The following is an 18,144-nucleotide window of genomic DNA, read 5'->3' as shown; positions in this document are numbered from 1 at the left end:
TATAAAAACATGCTCTCTAGGGCGCCTAGGTGGCTCAGTCAGTTAAGCGTCCGACTTTGGCTCAGGTCATGATCTCACAGCTCGTGTGTTTGAGCCCTGCGTCAGGCTCTGTGCTGACAGCTAGCTCAGAGCCTGGAGTCTGTTTCGGATTCTGTTTCTCCCTCTCTCTCTGACCCTCCCCTGCTCATGCTGTCTCTCTCCCAGAAATAAATTTAAAAATTAAAAAATTTTTAAAAAATAAAAACACGCTCAATTTTGGGGTGCCTGGGTGGCTCGGTTGGGTGATGACCAACTCTTGATTTTGGCTCAGGTCATAATCTCGAGGCTACTGAGATGGAGCCCAGCATCAAGCTCTGTGCTGATAGCANCACACACACACACACACACACACACACACACACTCTCTCTCTCTCAAAATAAATAAACTTAAAAAAATGCTTAGTTTCATGTACTTATTTTCAAAACCTATTAAACTTTATATAAGCGAGTCAAATTATATCTGCTATTATGTAACATTTTTTTGTCTCTTAATGTAGTAGATATTTTCACATGAATTCATACTACTTGACATCATCTCTTTCTGCAGAGTATGCCACTGAACGGATGTCTGACGATGTTTTCCAAATGTCTGCTGACATAGGATGGACATAAGGGCTACATCCAACTGTTCACTACTTTCAGTTTCTACCATGATAGACTTCCTTATTTAGTGGCATCACAGGTCATGTGGGGTTTCAGGAAAGGCAATGTGAATGGTAAAGTTTTCAGGGACTCAAAGTCACCACGATGGTACCATAGTGGAGAAGAAAGTAGCCTCTGCAATTAGCCAGTACTCAATTTGTTCTCCTGCATCCTATCAGACAGTTATTTCCTCAAACAAGCACCTGGTGAAATAACTGACTCGGATTTGGGTTGGGGCCATGTGTTGGGCATGTGTGGGGGGAACTGTTAAACATCAGACCTCAGCCCAGTACAGTGAGGTATTCTTATCCATTTGAAGTCTTTTGAGGGGAGATGAGGACAGTGGGAGAAAGAGCAGGTCCTGCCTCCCTGCTGGCACGTGCCTGCTGTCTGGAGGGGTTGGGGTCGAGGGCAAGAATTTCCAGGAATTCAACACTCCCCTTTCCTTTTTCTCTCTTCCTTTTATAGAGACCATAGAGTTCACTTTGCAAATGTGAGACGTGAATCCAGTGTCTTCTGACATAAATTTCCAGAAACAGTTGCTGGATCAAAGTGTGCCAGGTCAAAAGTTTATCAATATATTGCCCTAATAAAAATGCATACAAATGCTTATTGCCCCCAAAATGAATGTGCTCCATCCAGTCCACCTTTGCCATTCTGGCAGGCTCAGATGTATCATTTTTTATTTTTCTTTGATTGTTTTTGGATATTTTCTTGATTGTCTTCCTAAGCTCCCTTGACTATTTGTAGTTACTTATGAGCAGTCCAATCATTGTATTTGACCGTATTCTCTGTTGCACCCCCTTTTTCTGAGCAACTTAAAGACCTCTGTACATGGGGAGGATTAACTGTTAGCTACCAATATTTTTCTTGATTTGTTGTTTATCTTGATAGTGTTTTTATCTCATATAGAAATTTTTCACTTTTTATGTAGAAAACAGTATAATTTCTTTCCTGTAGATCCTAACTCATTTTCTGTTAAGACTGTCAGATTTTAGTTGAAGCATTTTTCCAATTTTGGAATTAGGATAAGAAGGAGTTGGTGTTGTCAAGCATTTTATACCTAATTTAACTACTATTTTTAATTGCATTAAAATTGTACTGATAATTCTGTTTTGAAACGTGGAAGTGAGCAGAGATTCTCAAATTCTGCAAAATACGCTTTTAGTTCAGATGTACCTTGTTTTAGTGAGACTGTCAGAAAACATACACGAGAGAGTAAGGAATTAAAACTGAAGTACTCTTCTTTTTTTAAAAGGAATTTTTCCCTTTAACAACTTTTTCTTTCAATATCAGGTTATTTTACTTGGATAAATTATGAAGCAGCTCTTTGTAAATTCTAGAGTCTTAATCAAATGTGTATTTTTGATGTTATTGTTATTCTTAATGGGATAAGAGAGATGAAATAGTAACTCCATGGAAAAGTAAGATTCTTTTTTGTAGGTCCCTGAACCTTTCCTTTCAACACACCTTGTCTATTCCCTATAGAATCAGAAGAAAGAGATTGTGCAGGAGGTAGCTCAAACTGTCCAGATACTCAAGTTTTAAAAAGCCAAGTCCAGGAGGCTCCTTTGCAGTTCATCACTTTGTGTGGGTGTTAGAAGGTGAGCTACACAGCACACGCAGAGCAGTCCAAACCGGCTGCCCAGGTGCCGGGAGGGGCGGGGGGTTGTATGGAGGAGTCGCCTGTCCTGGCCTTTGGGGGAGGCACGGGGGACGCCTGGCTACATGTGAAGTCCTTGGCCATACAGACTTCTTCCAGAAGGGTGCGAAAAGCGGCTGTGGTGATGCTGCCCTGGCCTTGCTCTGCGAGGTCGCTAGGCGCCACCTCCACAGGGAGGGGATCCCTGTGTCCTTTGTGCGTTGGGGGTCTCTTCCCCTTTCTTCCTGCCTCCCCTCCTCTCTCTGCTCAGTCCCCCAAATCCTCTCACAGTAGAAGCAACCAGGTGGGAGGCTCGAAGAAAGGAGAAGAATAAAAATCCCACGAGCTTGTGCCACCCACGCTCTGTGGACCTGGGGGTTTTCTGCTCTCTCGGAGATGGCAGGTTCCAACAACTGAGGACATGTGTTTGCCTATTTCTTATTGAAGGCCCAGGTGGAGAGAGGAAAGGAGAACTTGCCTGGAAATGGAAATGGGGTTGGTTGAATTAAAAAAAAAATAGTAATAATGTGGTCTTGGTCTGACCCCAAGGCTGTGAATGTTTTCGGGAGATTCAAATCACCGCTCTGAAACAGGATCCGAATTGCCCGCTGCGTTGCCGGGCAGCCTGCGGTTAACTGGGACACTACAACACCCCTGCCCGCGGTCTCCCACCCCGGACCCCCTTTCTGCAGCTCCCATTGGTGAGCCAACTCCTGGGTGTAACAGCCTAGGCGTCCGAGTCCACTCCACGCACAGGCTCTGGACTCGGCACCCTGGGCACCCCGTCCTGGCCTACATTGCCTCCTGCTTGGTATTGCTAGTCCTGACAGAACGGCCTCCATCTCGTTTTTATTCCGGAAATCCATCCTTCCACACTCTTGCCATTCTGGAAGCTTCCAGAATCAGAGCTCTGATTGCATCATTCCTGCGACCAAAACACTCAATGACTTTACAAATTCTACCTATACTGTCTCTGGCCTGGCACTGACTCAGAGACCTATACTGTCTCTGGCCCGAGGCCTGACTCAGGACCTGAACCTGCTTACCTTTGCCCCAAGCACCCCTGGTCACGCCCCCTTACTCCTCTCCAGCGAAGCTCCCAGGTGGGGGAATGCCCCCCGATTTCTGCAAGGTGCCTCCTGACCTCATTTCTCTTCTCTTTTTTTTTTCTTTCTCATTCTTTTCTTCCTTCCTTCATTTTTCTTTCTTTCTTTCTTTCTTTCTTTCTTTCTTTCTTTCTTTCTTTCTTTCTTTGAGATAGAGAACGAATGGGGGAGGGGCAGAGAGGGAGGGAGACAGAATGCCAAGCAGACTCTGGGGTTCTGTGAGCCAGGAGCTGGAGCTGGATGCTGAAACTATCTCACTAACCGTCAGATCATGACCTGAGCCCAAACCAAAAGTCCTATGCTGAACCGACCCAGCCACCCAGGCCCCCTCCTGGCCTCATTTCTGCATGTGGGCCGCTCCTCTTCCCTCCACTGCTGCAATTCAAAGCCGGGCTTGCCCATGCAAAAGAAATGTCATCCCCTCTTTGATGCCAGCTCCTATTTTCCAGACAGATATAATCTCTTCTTGTATGGCATTCACCATTTTACAATGATCAAACTATTTTTTGTTGTTGTAAAATAAATTTTAGAAAAAATCTAAATGTAATAAATTTGTATTTATACAAATAAATTTGTATTGCAGTAATTCAAGGAATACACCCCCCCCCAAATGAAACTTTTCCATGCCCTCTACTCTCTGCTGTCTTTATTCTTGGAGCTAACTACCACCAAAAGTTTAGTGTAAATATTTTCAGACTTATTTTTTTCTTATGTGTAGAAACCCAAATGTAATCATGCAGGTGGACTTATTTTCAGCAAATATTGGGTTGTTCTGTAATATTTTTCTGAAACTTCCTTTTCTCATTTAATATATCAAGAATATTTCATGCATTTATTTTTGTATATATATTTGAAGAAATATTCCTAGATCTAGAGGTGGGATCCCTGGACCAGAGTATTTACAGTTACTTGTCTATAAATGTCATCTCACTTAGAAGGCTCTGAAGTTGGCAGCATGAATTACCCCCTCTTTAGCTGCTTTGCTAAAGCCTTCACAGTGCTGTCTGTAGATGGTCTGATATGGAATGAGATGTGTGGTTCGAGGGAGAATATATTAGATAAAATATCACATTTCACATTTTCTCATCCAAACTAAGATAGAGAGAGAAGTTGGGAAAATATGTAAATACTTATGTCAATAGGACAGGGCTGTTTTGCAGAAAGTGACCTGAATTTCACAGTCAGAATTGTACATTAGATGTACTTGAAGAATGTTAAAATATTCCAGTGCCCAGACTATACTTGAGATCATTTAAACCAGGATCTCTGGGGGAACGAGCTCAAGCAATAACACTTCAAAAGCCTCCCCAGGTCCTTCCACAGTTCCTGTAAGGCATGAGCCACAGTTGCCCTGTGTTCTGATAAGGCTTCTTGATGCCCTGGTTGCATTTTTCCCCTTCTGTAACATGAAAATATTGTCTATATCTCAGGTTTTTAAGATGGCAAAATGAGACAGCAGATGTGAAATGATTACCAAAAGATAAGAGCATTAGTGATAAATATACAAACCGTCATGATCATTTTTCAGCTCAGCCAGTCACAGACAAGCAAAATATTTAGAAAATATTTGAGAAGGTCTAAAATTCACATAGGAAGAAAACAAGATTACTGAAGGAAAAGCAATAGGTGGTTGGGTTGGTCCTAGCACTGGTGGCAAGCTGAGGTCTGATAGCCTGTGTAGATTAAGAACAGCACTCTCCTCAACTTCACAGGGATGGAGGATAGTGAAGATAAACAAGGCAATGTCACAGAAAAAAGCAACATAAATATTTGCCATCAGTACTGATAAGAACAAATTGCTTCTTCTGTTGATTCTGTTTTGGCCCTGTAACCATTTGAAAATTAATCAATGGTCCAAATGCCAGAAGGCCCAGGCTGCCCACCTCCTGTCCTTCAAAACTCACCCCTTTTCTTGGATTCTTTCTTTCAACCCCAAGCCTAAGGAGAGGATGAATAGGGGACAGAAGAGAAGGTCTTCCAATTTAAGATCTAAATTTGATGATTGCATCTTCCCTTGTATACCCAGAAATAAACTAAGTATGCCAGTTCCTGAAACCTGACATCCACATGGGTTTGCAGCCCCTGTCTGCCCTTCCATCTCTAAATATCCCAATGTGTCAAGCAGATTAAAGACTGAGAAGTCCTGAGTCAGAGAAATTTGTTAAACTTGATTGGATCTGCATTTCCCCAACCTACTTGATCATGGAACTGGCTATGAACATCCCCTAGGCCACCATGCAATCCTCTGGAATGAAGGTGCCATAAGAACTGCCCCTTGTCACTCAGAGACCCAGGAGAATTCAAGAGTGTTCAATATAGACTTCGTCTTACCTTCCATGCCCTTTAATTCTTTTACTTTTTAGATGCGGGAACAGAGAACCAGAGATGTCAACAGCTGGGAATGGATCCCACTGCACTCCTACAACACCACATGTCCAGAATGGGAGCTTTGGACCTTTCAGTACACAGGCAGATGGCAAGTGAAATATATTCAACTGTGGAATATGGCTCTTGAGGACCTCATATCATCTATTGCAGAAGCAGTGACTTGAAATATCAATGTACAATGCAAAGAGAATGAATTAAATGCATAGAGTGGCACAGACTATGAGCCATGGGTGCTGCTGCTAAGCTAGCTCTCTGGAAAATAAAAACCCTCATTTGTAGTGTTTGCCAATTTCTATGGTATAAATACTTCCACCACAGCTGAGGTCAAGCTAGCAATACAATGTCATTGAACATGGAAGAGATATTGGTTACCATCAGAGCAGATTCCAGAGGACAGAGATAGGTTGGTGATGATTGGAATTGTCCAGAAAGGGTTTCTGAAGGGGACTGAACTCAAGCTAGAAAATACTAATCGGATAAGCAGCAGGAAAAGTAGAGCCGGAAAAAATCAGTCCTGTTTCCTTTCTTTTTCCCACTTTTATTGAGATATAATTGCCATATGGCATAGTATACATTTGCGTGAGTGTACATATTTGAGGTGATAGATGTATAAATGCAAATAATTACCAAAAAAAACTTTAGTTAACCTCTATCACCTCAAAAGTTTACAATTATTTTTCTCTAATGCCGAAAACTTTGAAGATTTACTCTTACAAACTTTCAAATATACGATGTAGTATTGTTAACTAGAGTTATCATGTTGTATATTACATCTTTAGAACTTATTTCTCGGGGCGCCTGGGTGGCTTAGTGGGTTAAGCGTCCGACTTTCGCTTAGGTCATGATCTCGCGGTTCGTGGGTTTGAGCCCTGCGTCGGGCTCTGTGCTGACTGCCAGCTCAGAGCCTGGAGCCTGTTTCATTCTGAGACTCCCTCTCTCTCTGACCCTCCCCTGCTCACGCTGTCTCTCTCTATCCTAGAAATAAATAAAATAAAACATTTAAAAAAAAAAGAAAAAGAACTTATTTCTCTTATAAGTGAAAGTTTATGCCATTTGACCACCTTCACCTAATTCCATCCCTACCCCCTACCTCTGTCAAACACAAATCTGATGTCTGTTTCTATGAGTTCAGGTCTTTTAGATTCCACATATAAGAGAGATCATATAGTATTTGTCTTTCTGTGTTTGACTTATTTCGCTTAGCATAAAACCCTAGAGGATTCATCCAGGTTGTTGCAAATGGCAGTACTTCCTTATTTTTTCATGGATAAAAAATCTTCCAGTGTGTGTGTGTGTGTGTGTGTGTGTGTGTTCATTTGTTTACATTTACTTATTCACATTATATATATTTTTTCTTTATCATTCATCTGCAAATGGATACAGGTTGTTTCCATGTCAATAAACAATTTTAAATAATGCTGCAAAGAACATGGGATTGCACATGTCTCTTCAAGGTAATGATTTTGTTTTCTTTGGTATACACCCAGAAGTGGGCTTGCTGGATCATATGGTACTTATATTTGCAATTTTTTGAGGAACTTCCATACTGTTTTCCACAGTGTCTATACCAGTTTACATTCCCACCAGAAAACAGTCTTTAAAAACTTTATACTTTTTTCCACATTTGGAAAGAAAGGGTTAATTTAACACACCCCTGAAATAAAATTTACTTAGTTATGGAACTTTAAAAAATTTAGATTCCAGTGAGTTCAAGCCTTATGTTGGGTGTGGAGCATACTTTTTTAAAAAAAGGGCTATCATTTACAGGCACTTGACTGCCTCAGTCTGTGGAGCATGAGACTCTTGATCCTGGGGTTGTGAGTTCGAGTCCCACACTGGGTGTGGAGAATGCTTAAAAATAAAATCCTTAGAAGGAGGCAAGATGGCAGAGAAGTAGGGAGCTCCGTACATTTTGCCCCCCCTGTCGGTCAAACAGAGAAGGCCTGAAGCCATTGGACACTGAACCGCAGGGGTTTGGGAGGAAAAGAGACAGAGTCCACTAAGAAGACAACCTCATAGGGGTGTGAGTGTGAATAGGGGAAGATAAAAGTGGCCTGGGACCTGGAGACACAAAGGGAGGGGAGGGAACCCCCTTCGCAGGGAGATATGGAGAGTCAAGGGGAAGAGAAAGAGTGGCTGAAACTGCTCATAGAACTGTCCCTGGAGAAGAGAAAAACCTTGGCTTGGGATGGAGAGTGATCTTCTTTGTAGCTGTGGTGCTGACTTTTTGGCTGGGTGCCCCAGTCCCAGGCGGCGCCAGGAAAAACTGCTCCACTGCTCTCCCAGCTCGATCCCTGGCTGGGAAGCTGCCCAGTCTGTGGGATTATATTTCAGGTGATATCAATAAAGCCCACGGACTAAGACCTGGAAATGAGGTGGGGCGTGGGACATAGAACACAACCCATCTTGGTTAGGCCCATGGCACAGGGAGCTAGAACTCAAAAGAGTGATTTGCAACGATTAGTTCTAGAAGGGACTGGGGCACTGCCAGTTTTCTCCCCAAACTACCAAGGCGGGACTTCAGAGAGCAGCCCGTGGGACGCAGTGGAGGCTAAGACCTGCCTACGCCATACCACGTCCATCCCTGCTAGAGAGCTGCTTAATTTTTTTTATGGGAGCCTGGGGCAAGACCAACATGGATGCACTGCTGTGATTAATTCTAGATCAATTCTTTCTATTCAGATATATTTTCCCTTGTCTCATTCGTATCTCTCCCCTCTGCTGGGCTGGACACTCTGGTCATTGGTTTGCTTAAACAGTCACATTTAATCCATTCTCTAGATGTATATTCTGTACCTCCACCACTACCTTTCTATCTCTCTCCCTCTGGAGTAATCAGACTATATAGTTTCTCTGAGTAACATTATCTTTACTTCTTTCTCATTGCCTCCTACCATATTCTCCTCTTTCTCTCTATGAATTAAGCTTTTTGTTTCTCTGCCTGGTCATTCATTGTCCAATTTTGCTTTCCCCCTGCCCTGTCACTTCTATCTTTGTATATGCTCTTCCATCAGCACTGCATACACCCTTCTCTTTATTTGTAGCTGGGTATTCTGTTTTTATGCTTTTAGACTGTCCTCTGTCTTTTGGTTATTTTTCCTTTTTTTCTTTTATTTTTTCTTCTTTTTTTCTTATTCTTTTTCCCTTTCAGTTTGCTTGTTTGTTGGATTTATCTGTGTGTTTGTGTGCCTTTGTTTCCTGTGTCTTTGTCTGTCTGTTTTCCTTTCCAGGACTACCTCAAGAAATAAACCAAGTACACTTGGTAGGGAGTCCCAAATACTACTATGAGTAGGGAAATAAAATAACCAAAGTCTCAACCAGAGAGACCAAGAGGCACCATTCAAAGAACACTTCCAGAACAGACAGGCTCTGGACAGGCAATGTATATAGCATTCATTAATATAGCAGTACTTGCAGGTGCAGGGCACATAACAAGTTTTAAAACTAACAAGAGACAGCTAGCCAAAAGACGAAACAGAAGAACTTTCCTCTAAAGAAATTGCAAGAAGGGGTGCTTGGGTGGCTTAGTTGGTTAAGTGTCCGACTTTCGCTTAGGTCATGATCTCGCGGTTCGTGGGTTTGAGCCCCGCGTCGGGCTCTGTGCTGGCTGCCAGCTCAGAACCTGGAGCCTGTTTCAGTCTGTGACTCCCTCTCTCTCTGACCCTCCCCTGCTCACGCTGTCTCTCTCTCTGTCTCCTAGAAATAAATAAACATTAAAAAAAAAAGAAATTGCAAGAAGAAATGACAGCTAAAGAACTGCTCAAAACAGATGTAAGCAACATAACTCAACAAGAATTTAGAACAGTAGTCATAGAATTAATCGCTGGGCTTGAAAAAAAGGTATGGAAGACATCAGGGAAACTATTGCTACAAAGACTGTGAAGCTTAAAAATAGTTGTGATGAATTAAAAATGGTGCATAATAAAATGGAGGCATCCAATACACGGACTGAAGAGGCACAGAGGAGAACAGGTGAATTAGAAGACACAATTATAGAAAAAGAAGAAGCCAAGAAAAAGAGAGAAACTGATCCAGGAGCACGAAAGAAGAGTTTGAGAAATGAGTGATACAATCAAATGGAACAATATCCATATCATAGAAATTCCAGAAGAGGAAGAGATAGGGAAAGGTGCTGAAGGGGTCCTTGGGCAAATTATAGCTGAGAACTTCCCCAATCTGGAGAAGGAAACAGACATTGAAATCCAAGAGGCACAGAGAACTCCCTTCAGATGTAACTTGAATTGATCTTCTGCATGACATATCATAGTGAAACTGGCAAAATATAAAGACAAAGAGAATTCTGAAAGCAGCTAGGGATAAAAGGGCCCTAACATGCAAAAGGAGACCTATCAGAGTGGTGACAGACCTATCTACAGAAACTTGGCAGGCCAGAAAGGAATGGCAGGAGATCTTCAATGTGATGAACAGAAAATATATGCAGCAAGGAACCCTCTATCCAGTAAAGCTTTCATTCAGAATAGAAGGAGAGATAAAAAGTCGTTCCAAATAAACAAAAATTGAAAGAATTTATCACCACTAAACCAGCCCTACAAGAAATCCTGAGGGGGACTCTATGAGAGAAATGTTGCAAAGAATACAAGGTACCAGAGACACTACTACAAGCATGCACCCCACAAAGGACACAATGACGCTAAGCCCATATTTTTCAATAATAACACTGAATGTAAATGGACTAAATGAACAATCAAAAGACATGGGGTATCAGAATGGATAAAAAAACAAAATCCATCTATTTGCTGTCTTCAAGGGACTCACTTTAGACCTGAGGACACCTTCAGACTGAAAGGGAGGGGATGGAGAATATCTATCATGCTACTGGAAGTCAAAAGAAAGCTGGAGTAGCCATACCTATATCAAACAGGACTTGAAAGTAAAGGCAGTAACCAGGGATGAAGAAGGGCATTATATAATAATTACAGGGTCTGTCCATCAGGAAGAGCTAACAATTATAAATGTCTACACACCAAATATGGGAGCACCCAAATATATAAAACAATTAATAACAAGCAGAAGCAATCTTATAGATAAGAATGTCCTAATAGCAAGAGATTTTAATACTCCACTTACAACAATGGATAGATCAAATAGACAGAAAATCACTAAAGAAACAATGGACTTGAATGACACATTCAAGATGGATTTGACAGATATATTTAGAACTCTACATCCTGAGGCTATGCAATTTACTTTTTTCTCAAGTGCGCATGGCACATTCCCCAAGATAGATCACATAAAGCAGCCCTCAATAAATATAAATGAATTGAGATCATACCATGCACACTTTCAGATCACAATGCTATGAAACTTGAAATCAATCACAGGAAAGTCTGGAAAACCTCCAAAAGTATGGAGGTTAAAGAACACCCTAGTAAAGAACGAATGGGCCAATGAGGCAATTAGAGAAGAAATTTAAAAATATATGGAAACAAATGAAAATGAAAATACAACAATCCAAAATCAATGGGATGTGGAAAAGGCAGTCCTAAGAGGAAAGTACATTGCACTCCAGGACTATTTCAAGAAATTAAAAAAAGCGCAAGTACAGAGTTTAACAGCGCACCTAAAGGAACTAGAGGGAGAACAACAAGAGCACCCCAAACCCAGCAGAAGAGGAGAAATAATAAAAATGAGGACAGAAATAAACAATATAGAATCCAAAAAAACAGCTGAACGGATCAATGAAACCAAGAGTTGGTTTTATGAAAAAATAAACAAAATTGACAAACCACGAGCCAGGCTTCTCAAAAAGAAAAGGGAGAGCAAACAGACCAAACAGACAAAATAATGAATGAATATGGACTTATTACAACCAATCCCTCAGACATACAAGCAATTATCAGGGAATACTATGAAAAACTATATGCCTACAAACTGGACAACTTAGAAGAGGTGGACAAATTCCTAAACACACACTCACTACCAAAATTCACACGGGAAGAGATAGAAAATCTGAACAGACTCAACTAGTGAAGAAATTGAATCAGTTATCAAAAATCTCCCAACGTATAAGAACCCTTGGTTAGATGGCTTCCCTGGGGAATTCTACCAGGCATTTAAATCAGAGTTAATACCCATTCTTCTCAAGCTATTCCAGAAAGATGAAATGGAAGGAAAACTTTCAGACTCATTCTATGAAGCTAGCATCACTTTTATTCTCAAGCCAGACGGAGACCCAGTAAAAAAAAGAGAACTACAGTCTAATATCCTTGATGAATACAGATGCAAAAATCCTCAACAAGATGCTTGCAAATCAAATTCAACTGCACATAAAAAGAATTATCCACCATGATGAAGTGGGATTCGTTCCTGTGTTACAGGCCTGGTTCAATATTCACAAATCAATCAATGTGATACATCACATTAACAAAAGAAAAGATAAAAACCATATGATCCTGTCGATGGGTGCAGAAATAACATTTGACAAGATATATAGTCCCTTCTTAATAAAGACCCTCGAGAAAGTCAGGATGGAAGGAACTTGCTTAAGCATCATAAAAGCCTTTTATGAGAAGCCCTTAGCCAACATAATCCTCAATGGGGAAAAATTGAGAACTTTCCCCCTGAGATCAGGAACACGACAGGGATGTCCACTGTCACCACTGTTGTTTGACATAGTGGTGGAAGTCCTAGCATCAGCAATCAGACAACAAAAGGCATCAGAATTTGCAAAGAAGAAGTCAAACTTTCACTTTTCACAGATGACATGATACTCTACATAGAAAACCCAACAGACTCCACCAGAAGCCTACTAGAACTGATCCATGATTTCAGAAAAGTTGTAGGGTACAAAATCAACGTACAGAAATCAGTTGCATTTTTATACTCCAATAATGAAGCCACAGAAAGAGGAATCAAGAAACTGATCCCATTACAATTGCACAAAAAAACCATAAAATACCTAGAAATAAATCTAACCAAAGATATAGGTGAACTGTATGATGAAAACTATAGAAAACTAATGAAGAAAGCTGAGGAAGACACAAAGAAATGGAAAAGCATTCCATGCTCATAGGTTGGAAGAATAAATATTGTTAAAATGTCATTACTACCCAAAGCAATCTACACATTCAATGCAATCCCAATCAAAGTTGCACCAGCATTCCTCTCAAAACTAGAACAGACTATCCTAAAATTTGTACGGAACCACAAAAGATCCCGAATAGCCAAAGTAATATTGAAGAAGAAAACCAGAGCAGAGGCATCACCATCCCAGACTTTAGCCTCTACTACAAAGCTGTCATCACCAAGACAGTATGGTATTGGCACAAAAACAGACACATAGACGAATGGAATAGAATTGAGAACTCAGAATTGGACCCACACATGTATGGCCAACTAATCTTTGACAAAACAGGAAAGAGTATCCAATGGAAAAAAGACAGCCTCTTTAACAGATGGTGTTGGGAGAACTGGACAGCAACATGCAGAAGAATGAAGCTAGGTCATTTTCTCACACCATACACAAAAGTAAACTCAAAATGGATAAAGGACCTGAACGTGAGAGAGGAAACCATCAAAACCCTAGAGGAGAAAGCAGGAAACAACCTCCTTGACCTCCACCGCAGCAACTTCTTACTTGACACATCCCCAAAAGCAAGGCAATCAAGAGCAATAATAAACTATTGGGATCTCATCAAGATTAAAGNGAGAAAGAATGAAATCTAGTATGTGTAGCAACATGGATGGACCTTGAGGGTGTTATGCTGAGTGAAATAAGTCAGACAGAGAAGGACACATATCATATGTTTGCACGTATAGGAGGATCAGGAGGAACTTAACGGAGGACTGTGGGTGAGAAGAAGGGGGGAAATAGTGAGGGAGGGGGAGAGAGGCAAACTACTGGGACCTCATCAAGGTAAAATCTTCTGCACAGCAAAGGATACTNAAACATTAAAAAAAAAAGAAATTGCAAGAAGAAATGACAGCTAAAGAACTGCTCAAAACAGATGTAAGCAACATAACTCAACAAGAATTTAGAACAGTAGTCATAGAATTAATCGCTGGGCTTGAAAAAAAGGTATGGAAGACATCAGGNAAAACCACACTGAGATACCACTTCATGCCGGTCAGAGTGGCTAAAATGAACAAATCAGGAGACTCTAGATGCTGGGAGAAACGGGCATTCTCCTACACTGTTCGTGGGAATATAAACTGGTGTAGCCTGTCTGAAAACAGTGTGGAGGTTCCTAAAAAAAAATAATAATGGTAGAACTCTCCTATGATCCAGCAACAGCACTGCTAGGAATTTACCCAAGGGATAAAGGAGTGCTGATGCATAGGGGCACATGTGTCCAAATGTTCAGAGCAGCACTTTCAACAATAGGGAAATCATGGAAAGAGCCTAAGTGTCCATCAACTGATGAATGTATCAAGAAGATGTGATTTATCTATACAATGGAATACTACATGGCAATGAGAAAGAATGAAATCTGGCCATTTGTAGCAATGTGGATGGAACTTGAGGGTGTTATGGTGAGCAAAATAAGTCAGGCAGAGAAAGACGGATACCATATGTTTTCACTTATAAGTGGATTAGGAGAAAATTAACAGAAGACTATGGGGGAGGACNATATGGAAACCAACTTGACAATAAACTATGAAAGAAAAAAATAAAATACTTAAAAATGAAAGTAAAAATTTAGATTTGGGCTTTTTTCCCCTAGTTTTTATTTTAAACTTTATTTTCATTATATTTTTACATTTATAGAAAAGTTGCAAGTACACTACAGAGTGTTCCTGCATACCTGTACCAAGTTTCCCCTGTTACTAACTTCTTATAATTCTATGGTACATTTGTCAGAACTAATGAATGAATATCGACACTTTTTGGGGGGGGGGGAGAGAGGGAGCAAGTGGGGGAGAAGGGAAGAAGGAGAGAGAGAGAGAATCTTAAGCATGTTCCATGCTTAGTGTGAAGCCTGGTGTGGGGCTGGATCTCACAACCCTGGGATGAAGACCTGGGCTGAAGTCAAGAGTTGAACACTCAACTGACTGAGCCACCCAGGTGCCCCAACACATTATTTTTATTTTTAACTAAGTCTGTACTTTATTTGTATTGTATTAGTTTTTTTCTCTATTGTCCTTTGTCTGTTCCAGAATCTCATCTAGGTGCCACATTACCTTTAGTTTTCTTGTCTCTTCAGACTCCTCTGGTCTGTGACAGTTCTCAAACTTTCCTTGTTTTTTAATGACCTGACAATTTTGAGGAGTAATGAACAGATATTTTGTAGAATGTCCTTAATTTCTGTTTGTCTCATGGTTAAGTTGGGTCAATGGATTTCAGGGAGAAAGAATGTGGAGATAAAGTACTATTTTCATCACATGACATCAAGGCTCCATGCCATCAACATTGTTTAGGGCTAGGAAGCTGAACTTGATTCCTTGCCTGGTGCTATTTGCCAGCTCCCTCCACTATGAGTTACTTTCCTGCCTTTCCACCCCACACTCTTGAGAAGAGCTCCTGTATTCAAAACTGGTTTTCTTACTCTGAATTTCTACTATGGCTCTCTTACCCGGTTTTTCTAGATTTCCCCCATTTTGGCTAGTCCTGGATGCACCATAAGTGATCTTAAGGCTTCATATTACTTTTATCACATGCATATTGCCAACTTGTTAGCGGATTTGTCCCATTAAAATTAAATGCAAATTCTTTGAAGATCTTGGGCACTCCAAAGTGTTATTACTTTGTTAAACACTGTCTGTGCCTTCCAAACTTACCTTCCTGCTTCCCAGGCTCATCTCTGCATGATTCAGTTGTCCTCAACTCTCACAAGAACTTCTGTCTTAGTTCGGGTTTCCCAATAAGCAAACCCTGAGACAAAAATTTGGGTGATGGTGGTTTATTTGGGGATGGTATCAAGGAGGGAAGTGGAGGAATGAGATAGGGCAGGAAGGAATCGGTACAGGAATGTAAATGAACAGGTGACCATGATGGGCACCACTGTGGACTATTTGGGAGACTGTGTAGAACATACCTGATTTGTCTTGAACTGAAAGGGCAAGGAGGATGGGAGTATTTATCTTCAAATTCCCATGTGTTATCAAGTGAGGATATTCCAGAGGACATTAAGTCCCTGTAACTTCTAGTCTACCTTAGAGCTCGGGTGGCCAGGAAAGCCCTAGATAAAGAACAGATCACAGATGTCAGTTACCAAATTAAGGTCTCATTATTAAAAGAATTCATATCTATAAAAATATCTTCCAGAGGGATGTCCTGAATGATGTGTTGATGATGATGATGATGATGATGGAGTAGTAATAATACCCATAGAAATAAAGGAAATATTTTTATAATTTATAAAGCTTTTATATATGTTATATCCTTTAAAAAATAATTTGAGCTTTACAAGAACTTCATGAACTTCATGAGACTCCTTTGTGCTCTAAGGACCTCAGGGCACAAAGAGTTAGCTAATGAGTGGTACAGTCAGAACTGGTCACTAATTCTCCTGAGTCTAAGATCAGTATTTTTGAGCTAATAGATCATTAACATTTTTCTATCTACTTTGGGGTCAAGGTTTGGGGAAATCACTTTGCAGCTCAAATATTCTTTACCCTACTCCTGGTGATAGAGTCAAACCAAGAGAAGGACTGCCAATTATAAGATAAATCCAGCTGTTTTCTTTCTAGATGGTTTTGAGAAGTTCTGCAAAATGAGAAAAAGGAATAGAGAACATTCTAGAACAGCCAGATAGGTTCTATCTTATTAATTCAGTCTCATATGTGTACAAAATCAGCTCCAATGCTAAAACAAGCAAGAAAACTTTGTACTTTAACCTAGAAATTGGTAGAATTAATATATCTGTGTAAATATTAAGATGTATAAAGTAGCAAACAAGAGTCATGAACATTCTGGAGGCTCTATCTTAAACCTGTGACATTAACTTTTTAATGAAAAATTAAATATTAAAAAAATACATTGGATTTTATCACAGTGTGGTGGCTGATGGTTTTTGTCTACCTAAAGATTTTTACCAGGAAGGGTTAACAGTCCTGGGGGCACAGGTGGAGAGACCCTATGGGACCAGAAAAGGAGGTTGGGGTGAGTGGCAGGAGAAAGCTGCATGGACCCTGTTAATTAAGTTTAGTTTGCTTGCTATTTTATTTTACTTTTTGAATGTTTTATTTATTTCTGAGAGAGAGAGCATGATCAGGGGAAGGTCAGAGAGAGGGAGATACAGCATCTGAAACAGGCTCCAGGCTCTGAGCTGGCTGTCAGCACAGAGCCCGACACTAGGCTTGAACCTGTGAACCGTGAGATTATGACCTGAGCTTGCTATTTTAAATCTCAGTTCTCTGCAATGTTTCCCCAGAATTTAGTATTCTCTTTCTGTTTTGTTCCTATATGCTTTTCAAAAGTTCTTCCCCCAACCCCCGCAGTTTCTATTAAGAATCCCAAGTATTCCAGATTATTTTAAACTGTATGCTTTTCATTTTTTTCTGATACCATTTCTTCATTTCTATTCAATCCAGGTTAATCTAACATGGGAATTCTAACATGTCAATATCTTAACACTTATTGCCTGAGAAGCTTAGATCAGATTTTAAGAAGCTCAGACAGCCATGTAAAAAACATGTAAAAACAGCTAAGTGCCAAGCACTATTCAAACGTTAGCAAATGTGAGGGTCACCTAGAGAGCTAGTTAAAGCACACGTGGCTGGTTATCACCTGCAGAAATTCTGATTTGGTAGGACTAGGACGGGATACAGGAATTTGCATGTCTAACAGCTTCCTTGTAATAATGATGATGCTGGTCTGGACCACACTTTGAGTAGCCCTGATGTTGGGGTAAGAATTACATTGGGACTTCCCATCTCATAGAAGAGGGTGACCCTTTAGCACAAAAGAAATTTTCAGGAATAACTGACTATACATTAGATTAATAAATGCATGAAATGGTGGAAGAAGTGGCAAGTCTGTCCAACAGATATGTGTCTTCATACACAGTATCAGTGGTCACTGCAAATTGTCAATTACTTCTGGAGAAAAGGCACATTATTGACATATGTCTTAGAATTCTTCCCATACACGGGACGCCTTGGTTGAGTGTCCAACATTGGCTCAGGCCATGATCTCAACGTCTGTGGGTTCGAGCCCTGTATCAGGTTCTGTGCTGACAGTTCAGAGTCTGGAGCCTCCTTCAGATTCTGTGTCTCCCTCTCTACCACCTAACACTCTGTTCTCTCTCTCTATCAAAAATAAGCTTTAAAAAAAATTTTTTTTAAAAGAAGTCTGNCTATTAAAAAAAAATAAAAGAAAAGAAAAGAAAAGAAAAGAAGTCTGCCCATACATTCTGCATTTAGTGA

At 40.5% G+C, this 18,144-nt stretch overlaps 1 long non-coding RNA gene across 1 annotated transcript; it reads left to right on the top strand.

Moving 5' to 3' along the window:
* Window positions 1-1,159: 1,159 nt before the first annotated feature.
* On the top strand, window positions 1,160-6,079 carry LOC144220085 (uncharacterized). Its single transcript, XR_013331613.1, has 3 exons — window positions 1,160-1,242; window positions 2,170-2,285; window positions 5,793-6,079. It is a non-coding gene; the product is annotated as an uncharacterized LOC144220085 (long non-coding RNA).
* Window positions 6,080-18,144: the final 12,065 nt, after the last annotated feature.

The sequence above is a fragment of the Crocuta crocuta genome, unplaced genomic scaffold (genome assembly GCF_008692635.1).
Source record: "Crocuta crocuta isolate KB4526 unplaced genomic scaffold, BGI_CrCroc_1.0 scaffold209, whole genome shotgun sequence".
Classification (NCBI taxonomy): Eukaryota; Metazoa; Chordata; class Mammalia; order Carnivora; family Hyaenidae; genus Crocuta; species Crocuta crocuta.
This window is presented reverse-complemented; position numbering and strand designations above follow the sequence as displayed.